This window comes from Zingiber officinale, chromosome 10A, assembly GCF_018446385.1.
Source record: "Zingiber officinale cultivar Zhangliang chromosome 10A, Zo_v1.1, whole genome shotgun sequence".
Lineage (NCBI taxonomy): Eukaryota > Viridiplantae > Streptophyta > Magnoliopsida > Zingiberales > Zingiberaceae > Zingiber > Zingiber officinale.
In genome coordinates, this window is record NC_056004.1 from 87,844,747 (window position 1) to 87,854,196 (window position 9,450).

Consider the following 9,450-nt stretch of genomic DNA (forward strand, 5'->3'; position numbering starts at 1 on the left):
TAAGTTTATTTAAGTTGATTAAACCATGTTTAGTCATGTTAACCATCCTTAATCCTAAGAAATTCACTTATGAGCATTTAAGAGAAGTTTTCTTGTTGAAACAAGAAAGGATTGGTTAAAAGAAGACTAAGTTGGAGTTTAGGATGAGGTTTAGTTTCAAAGTTAAATTTTGAACCTCGAAACTTTAAATTTTGGGTTTCCTAAATGTATAGGAGCTTCAAATCATTTTTGGTGCAATGATAGAAAATTAGAGCATGTTTTGAGGGGGAACTATTCCTTAAAAACCTCCTTTGCGTTCTCGTGCATGCCGACTCGGTTGAGTTCTTCTTTTGTTAGTCCGTACTGGATCGTGTTCAATGTTTTGGAGTCGATTTGGGCTTTCTTTTTTATCTTCTAGACTCCATCTTTCTGGATCGAGTGGTACTTTTTTTGCTTCGTCTACAGTTGCCCGGTACCCTCGTCAGATGATGAACCATTACTTGATGTTCGTTTTCAAGTAAACTTCCATTCTCTTCTTCCAGTATGGAAAGACATTTTTGTTGAAGAGAGGAGGATGAGTGGTGCTGAATCTCTCTAGTTGAGCCATTTGATTGCTAAAAAGAAAGCTATAAGGAGGTACCAAGACTTGATCTTGGATTAGTAGTGTTTAAGGAAAAAAATATCTATGACTCGAGTGGTGTTGCACTGATTTTGAGTAAGAACTAAATGAGAAATAGTTATATGAGAGAGTAAGTTCTACTAATTCAAATAAGATATGAAAAATAAAAAAATAAAAAAAATGGTTCCCTTGACTTGATTGGTGGTTACGCCAATTTAAAGTAGAACTTAGCTTTGATACTATTTGTTGGATCAAGACGCACGTGAGAAGGGGGGGGTGAATCACGTGGTTTTCAAACTTTTGACTTTTATCAATTTTGAAAAACAAAGTGCGCAAGGGAAACAAAAACAGACAAGAAATAGAAAGTAATAGACACGAACACAAGCGGTTTTACTTGGTTTGAAGGCTTCGTTGACTCCTACTCCAAAACTCAAGTCCCGCGGATTTATCTATGGGTAATTCACTAAAAGCCTCTTCCGGAACCGCTGAAAGAGGGGATCAAGTATAAAAGAATCGAAAAAGTGTAACAGACTACACTTTCCGTTGGTAGAAATTAAATTATGTGATCAAATACTTTCGTAGACGGTCTAATTGAGCTCGGTATTTGGATGGCTTCTCAGTAGCAGTCAGTCATAGTAGAGTCACAGCAGGGCAGTAACAGGAAGTTGGAGCAGTCGGAAAGCCAAATCAGGCGTGTAGGAGTTCGTGTAGAAGTTGATGTAAAAGCTTGGTTGAGACACCCTTATAAAGGCTATGGAAGACATCTTCCATAGCCTTGAAAGCGCCTTCTATAGGAGAAATCCTATCCCGAACTCACTGCTCCTTATCTACGATGAGATCTAAATTTTATCCATTGGAAGGCGCCTTCCATGGCACTAAAGGCGCCTTCTATGAATAGTGCGAAAGGCGCCTTCCATAGCATGGAAGGCGCCTCGAGTACTGTTTACTAGAGGCCTTTTGTACTCCTCTTTCCCTGCAAAATGTATTAGTCCAATAAACTAAATAATAACCTATAAGATAGTGTTAGTACAGTAATAATAAGGAGTAGTAATTAGATTCTGTCTACCTAAGACCAGAATCTAGTCAAGGTCTCATTTTAAGTTTTCGAAATGGACCTAAATTAGACATAATAATTGTGACATGTTGTGAGCATTATGTGATTTATCAAAAACTTTATAAGCTAACAATCTTTTTTAGATATTCCAAAAGTTATCAATCCAATGATAAGTCACACTCATATATGAATGTGTTTGCCAATAATCGCTCTAAATATCATAACATAAAGAAATTTTATTATTTAATTTACTAAATTCTTCGATTAAATTGTTTCCCCTTGTTTTACTAATTTTGTAATTATATGAATAAGTGTATTTGTAGGAACAAGTTTAGCAGATGGATTAAGAGATTCTTTAAAAAATATTCAAAAGTACATTTAGATTCAAAACTAAATGAAATATATTTTATGGAAACAAATCTAGCTAATAATTCTCTTAATTTATTATCAGAATATAAAAAATAAACTAGAATCATTACTTCTGTTAGTGGAAAATTTAGATAATTATGCTTGAGCATGGTCAATTTCAAATTATGTTAGGTGCTTCACTTCTATGTGTCGTTTCAATGACCCATAACCACCGTCAGCTTGGAATTTGTAGGAAGCATTGTAGTGCTTATATTTGGCATGCAATTCTCTTGACATAAGAGTGACTTTATCAAAATATTAAGTAAAAATAGAAGATTTTGAAGGAGGAACTTTCCAAACCTTAGAAATAATTGCATCAGTACTTTCTTGTGTTTCGGGTGTCACAATCAGATTCAAAAGTTGCTCTTCCATGATTGAGATGATGATGAACCTCCTTCTTGCCCTCGGTCTCCTTCTATTGTAGTTAGAAATCAGAAGAGGAAGTCGAAAGTATGTAGAATTAGAGTCGAACGTATGTAGAGATTGCAGAATTGAAATGAGATTATGAGTGTAGAGAAGATGTGAGTAAAAATAATGAAATGAGCTATTTATTTATAGAGTTTGGAGAGTAACTAACACTAAATCATAATCTTTGATAAAAAAAATGGTCAAATGATCTCAAATGTTGAAAAAAATATATAAACTTCATCCCAACAGCTAGAATCAACGGTTTCAACGGTCAGAACTGCTGGTTCCAATGTCCCACATAAAAAAAACCAACTGAACCATCGAATGGCGGGTTTTTGAGGGGGTTGAACCATAACAGTTATAGTTTTTTAACCGGAACTGAGTCAATGGGTAGTCGACCCGTTAACCTAGTTCTGGGTCCAGGCTTCGTCCGGTTCGGACCTATTCGGGGGTCTGGCCTACACCCATGGTGAGCGACCATCGGTGGTGGGTGACTCTCACAACACCAATTTTTTTTTTTTTTTTTTTTTATCTTGTGATGAAGCAATTTAGGGTTTTGCTTTTAGGGGTTGTATTATAGTATTAAGTACAAAAAAAATTAAATTGAATTTTTTTAGGTGTGCACAAAGTGTGCAGGGTAAGAGAGAGAGGGGAATGTTAGCATACACACCCAATGGTGCATACCTTGTGAGCACCATGTGTATTTTTTTTTAAAATAGCTTTAATACTATAACCCAAACCCTAAAGACTAAACTTGAAGCAATAAAAAAATAAAAAAAAATAAAATACACATGGTACTCACAAGATTTGTTGGTGTAGGAAGTACTAGATGATAAAATCTAAGTTTTGATTATGATAAATGATTCAAAGTTAATGTTTCATATTGTCTAACAAGTTGAACTAAGTGTGCAGGAAAGTCCTAAGTGATCTTAGAAAAAAGAAAAGTCCTAATTGAGGCTAGGCAGATAGAAAGTCTTAGCTATTGTTAGGCAACGAAGTCCTGGTCTAGGGGGCTAGGCAAAGTCTTGGTAGGTCGAGCACTTTGGACAAAATCCTAGGGTCAAAGATGTTAAGTGAAAATCCTATGGTTGCGAACACCAGGTGGAAGACTGGACGGGTCATGGATTAGAAATCCAGCATGAAGTCTTGAAGTCTCAAATACTGAGCAAAAGTTCAGAAGGTCTAGAGGACCGGTCTGAAAAAAGGTAAACTCTCCTAAGAGGAGTAGGTGAGGATGTGTTCCTCGAAGAGGGAACAGTAGGCATCGGTCTGACCTAGAATTTCAGTGAAACTTAAAGTTAAGACTGGATAGTCTGAAAGCTATCAAAATTATACTTTATATATTATTTATTGTCTGGACTAACTTTATTTTACAAAAAGGAGGTTTCAGCAAAAAGCTAGTTCGGGCGCCCTCCGGGCGCCTGGGAAGGCTTCAACGAAGAGACGCCCCCGGGAGGGTGCCTGGCCAGGCACCCTTACGGTCCGAGTGCTCAGAGTTTCTCCAGGCGCCTGGACGACCAAAACTTCATCTTCTTGCTGAGCTGGAGCGCGACGAGTGGCCGGTCCACGTCAGTGATCTAGGCTCCCAAAGAGAGTCTGGGCGCCTGGATGTGGATAAACTTCAGGGATGAAGTTTCGACGAGAGCTTGCCATGTCAGCACTGTCTAAGCGCCCGAGAGGGGATCAAGGCACCCAAATGGGGCTATAAAAGGAGATTTTGACTAGCATCTTCAACACGATAATTCAAAAAAGTTTCTCTCTTGCACGTTGCTCAGAAAACGCTTTCACGACACGCAAACGCCGCTCCAACAACCAAAGGCTCGCAAATTCAGATCTCTACAAGTTGTTGGTATAGTTTTGTCTATAGTTTTATCATTGTAGTTCTTATACATAATACTTGTATCCTTTCTTCGAACTACTAGTAGATTACCCATCGAAAGCACTCAACGAGTGCGGGCCTTGGAGTAGGAGTCGTCATAGGTTTCAAATCAAGTAAATCAAAGTGTTAGCAATTGCTTGTTTTCACTTAACTTATATTCTATTGTGTTTTACTCGATCGTGTTTTAAACGAATGTGAAAGTCACGAACACTAATCACCCCCTCTAGCGCAATGATCCTACAATTGGTATCAGAATGGGGCCACCCTGAATCAATACAACTGCCATTCGAGCATTCTTTATCGTTGCTTTTTCGTTCATTTTTGGTAAAAATAAATTCTTATGCCTTTTTTTCATTTTTCTAATTTTTTCCATAAGTCAGAATTGGTTTAATAATCTCTCCTGACAAATTTGTTGATTCATTAAATTTTTTCTCAAAATTGGTGTAACACTAGTCGAGCCACTTTTTTTTCATCTTTTCTCTTTTATATGACACTACTAATCCAAGACTAAGTCTTGGAATAAGTTTCATTGTTTTTGTTATTGCAAGATCTTCACTAAACTGTCCCATCAAGAAACCTTTTCTCTGGCAAGGACTTCAGATATTGGAAAGGATGGATAGAGTACCACTTGAAGATGCAAGTGGAAATATAGATCATAATCTAAACCAAATTCACATTTTCCACCGAAGATGGAATACTCATCCCCTCCGACAAGTGGGACACGCCAACAAAGAGGCAAATCGAGGCGGATGCAAAAGTGACATGTGTTGGTGCAGCGAAGACCGGCAAGAGGGGGGTGAATTGCTGAAAAAAAGAAAATAAAAACTACCCTCCTCGGATTTCAACTCAGAATTAAATCAGCAATAAAAATAAAAACAACTAAATTAATGAAACAGAAAAAGAAATAGGAACAGAAAAGACTCAGGGATTTAACCTGGTTACAACCAAGGAGGTTGTTAATCCAGGACAGTAGAAAAGAGCGCAGTAAGAAAAATCTCCTTCTCTGAAGGCGGAGAAGCCTTTTACACTTTTGAAGCTCACTAGTTGCTTAGGAATTGCTTACAGATTGATTGCTTGAGTTGTTGTTGAATTCCTAGCTCCAGGGGCCTTTATATAGGCCCTGGAAATCTTATCACGAGAGTCCAAGGCGCCTCCAACAGGATTTAAGGCGCTCCAACTCAATCTGCGGATAAAACTTTATCCGCAACGCAAACGGTCAAACTGGCCTGCTCAAGGCGCCTTAAATAATCCATTCAAGGCGCCTTCAATGTGTTTAAGGCGCCTTCAATGTGTTTAAGGCGCCTTCAAGGTTCCTGCTACAGTAATTTCCAGCCTCTTTTGACTCCTTTTCTTCTTCACTTTGTCTTCCGAAGCTCCGTTTGTTTGGGTGATTTTGGCCAACCGAAATAGGGCTCACCCGAACCCAATTTTCGGCCTTCTCCTCGAGTAGCCTTCCGTCCCGGCTTCACGTCCCTCGAACGCCGCGCACGCTCTTCACGCCCACCGGAGTACTCTTCCGCAGCTCTCTCGTCCTTCGGACACACCGAGCCCGTCGGCTCCCTTCCCGTGCCGTCCTTCTCGCTAGCTGCGTCTTCCGCTCGACTTCCTGTGTTCCTAAGCTCCTGCACACTCAGACACAGGGATCAAATACAGCAGTACCTAACCAACTTGGTAGATCACATCAAAACTACCACGGGGTCCAACAATCTCCCCCTTTTTGATGTGCATCAACGCAAGTTCAAGTTAGGGTTAAAAATAGACATAAATAGTAATTTTAAAGAAAAATTACTAAACTAACAAGTTAAGAATAATTTGTGCAATTAGTAAAATTGCAACACAAATTTTTTTTTAAGTTTTTCTAACTCCCCCTAAACTTGTACTTTTCTCTCCCCCTTTGATCACAGCAAAAAATGGGGTCTTAAAAAATTTCAAGTAAGATTGAAGTTTTTGAAAAATTTTTATTTTAACAAATATTTGATAAACTTTCAAAGCATTATTTAATTCTTGTTTAATACTTTTTCAGAAAGTTAATTAAACATTTTCTTTCAATATTTTAGCTTCCAGGTCGTGGCGAGGCACAAGGCCTTCTTGGTTATTGGAGCAACAAACACTTCCTTAGATAAAGCTTTCATAAAAAATTTCAATGTTTAATTTTCTCACTGTAAGCCTTTTTTAATTTTTGAAAAATTAATTAAGCACAGATTTTGAAACCCAATAGAGGTTCCTTCCTACAGGATTATTCAAAAATCTAGGGGGTACATAGTTTCTTGGTATTTTCCTAAGTTGACCTTGATGCTTCCTTATATACCAATTTAATTTACCATAAATTCTTAATTTTGAATTTGGAAATTGATTTAAGCATGCATCAGATTTCAGTTTTTCAATTTCTAATTTCAAATTTTCATTTTCTGATTTTAGATGATCATACATTTCTAACGGGCATGCTCTTGCTAGGTTCAACTTTAGTTCAACATTCTCTTTTTCTAATTGATCTAACTCTTTAGAAAGAGACTTGATAAATTTAAAAGATTGAGTTGGGGTTAGATTGCGTACCTTACTTACCTGGTCTGGTGACGCTCCCCCTTCACTGCTGCTTTCTTCTTCTGATGTTCCTCCCCCTTCATCGATGCTCATCTCTGAGCTTGAGTCTTCTTCCGGTTGATGGTTCGCCAATAGCGCTAACCCTGAGAATTCTTCTATGTCCGACTCAGAGGTTGACGAATCTGACCAAGTAGCCTTCAGATTCTTGTACTTGGAGGGTTCTGGTTTCTTGTATTTTGGCTTTTCCTTTTCTTTCTCCTTTTTCTTCAATTTTGGGCAGTCCTCCTTGATGTGTCCTTCTTCGTTGCAGTTGTAGCAACGAACCGTCCTCTTCTTTCGATGATGCCTCTGCGATTTAAATTTATTAGAACTGAAAAACTTATTGAAGCGTCTTACCAGTAGTGCCGCTTCGGATTCGTCGACTGAGGCTTCGGAGTCAGAATTGTTCATCTTTGACTTTAAGGCAATGTTCTGACTTGTCTTCTCTGCTCCGTTGGGTTCTGAAACTCGAGATTCGTGAAGTTCAAAAGTCGAAAATAATTGTTCTAACGTTCTTACCTCGAGGTCCTTAGAGATGTAGTATGCATCTACTAAGGAGGCCCACTCTGGAGTTCTCGGGAAGGCATTGAGCGCGTATCGAATAGAATCCCGGTTGGTTAGTTGCGTTATCAGCTCCTTGATTCTCGCTTGGAGTTGCGCTACCTTCTCGCCTTGGTTCATCCGGAGGTTCGTTAACTGGTTCCGGAGGATGTCGCGCTTCGCTAGCTTCGCTTCGGAAGTATCTTCGTGAAGCTCCAGGAATTTCTCCCAGAGATCTTTCGCTGAGTCGTAGCTTCCGATCCGATTTACCTCCTGCGGCGGCAACACACTGAGCAGGTGAAACTCTGCCTTTCCGTTGGCGACGAAATCGGCTTGCTCCTTCTTGCTCCATGTGTTTTCTTCTTTGTCTTTCGGCGCTGCAAAACCATATTTCATTGTAATAAGAATATCAAAATCGGTTTTAAAAAATACCTCCATTTTGCGCTTCCAGGTGGCGAAGTCTCCGTCGAACTTCGGGGGATGGATGTTCGCTCCGGCCATCGTCTTGATCGTAGTGCTTCAGTTGGCGCACTACAAGAAAATTGGGATTCTACAACACTTAAACGACAACGCTTTTTATAAAAAGCGTTGTTAAAACAAGTGAAAAGCGTTGTCTATTTCATTATTTTCTTATTAATAGACAACGCTTTTCTAAAAACCGTTGTCTATTAGTGATTTTTACGGGTCAAAGACAACGCTTTGTAAAAAGCGTTGTCTATTAGACTGATTTTTAGTGTCTACGACAACGCTTTTTAAAAAGTGTTGTCTATGTTTAAAATCTCATCTAATTCTTGATTAATACAAACCGTTGGATCTAAATCTTGATTAATACAAACCGTTGGATCTAGGTAAGGAGTAGAAAACCCAAACTGTAACGATCCACCTTCTACTACTAGGCTGTAAGGCGAATCGTCACAATAATGCTAAACTATACTGTGCGGAAAGCTGGGCTAATTAAAACTTTACTCTACTAATGACCGATACAACTAATAAGAAAGGTCCAAAGACCTTCTCTGCTGGTGCACATATGCTACGGAGGGGAACCTGAATGCCCCAACTGAGCTAGGGGCTAGAAACTAACTTCCCAACTACCTGCCGGCCTGCTGATCGATCTACGGATCGATCAAAGCTGGGGAAGCTCCTGCTCCCAACTGGATCGGTCGACTGACCGATCCAGCAGAGGCTGGATCGGTCGGCAAGACCGATCCAGGTGGGTCTGGATCGGTCTGCAGACCGATCCAGGCACCTGGAGACGTTGGGATCGCTACTGTATCGCGCTGGATCGGTCGGCTGACCGATCCAGTGACACGGCCAGGCCCTGATCGGTCGGGAGACCGATCAGAGCCTGATTTCACCCGGGGACTCGGATTTCAGCACTTTGGCGTGCCAAAACCCCACTTAACACCTAACTAATGCATCACAACTATTCTAACAACATATAATAACATTCCAACGACATAAACTAGTAATCTGACTTAATATAGGCATAGTTTAGGAATTCATGGCAACACACAACTAAAAGTGCTTAGAACATGAAAAACCAACCCCAATAAATAAAATGCTAAAGTAAATGCTAAAGAGTCTAATGCTCAATTTGCTACGTCCCCTAAGGACCTTTGATTCCAGTTCCATACACACACTTCCTCATCTGCATTGACCTCCAACCTCCACTGCTAGTCCACTTTTCCTTTACCTTTATCTGCAGTATAAGAAAAGTAGTATCTGTAAGCTAACAAGCTTAGTAAGAAACCATCTACCTCACAAAATCATGCATTCGATGCAATATGTTTTTAAATCATGCTATTTGAAAATATGCGCTGAACTTGCTAAGACATGGCATACTGAAATCGTAAGGCATAACATATAAGCATGGCATAAGCACTGAATCATGGCAAAGCAACCAAATAAACACTGAACTGAATATAGGCTAAACTAACTGAAACTAAATCTGTAACTGGAAACAAACTCAACTAGCATAATGGA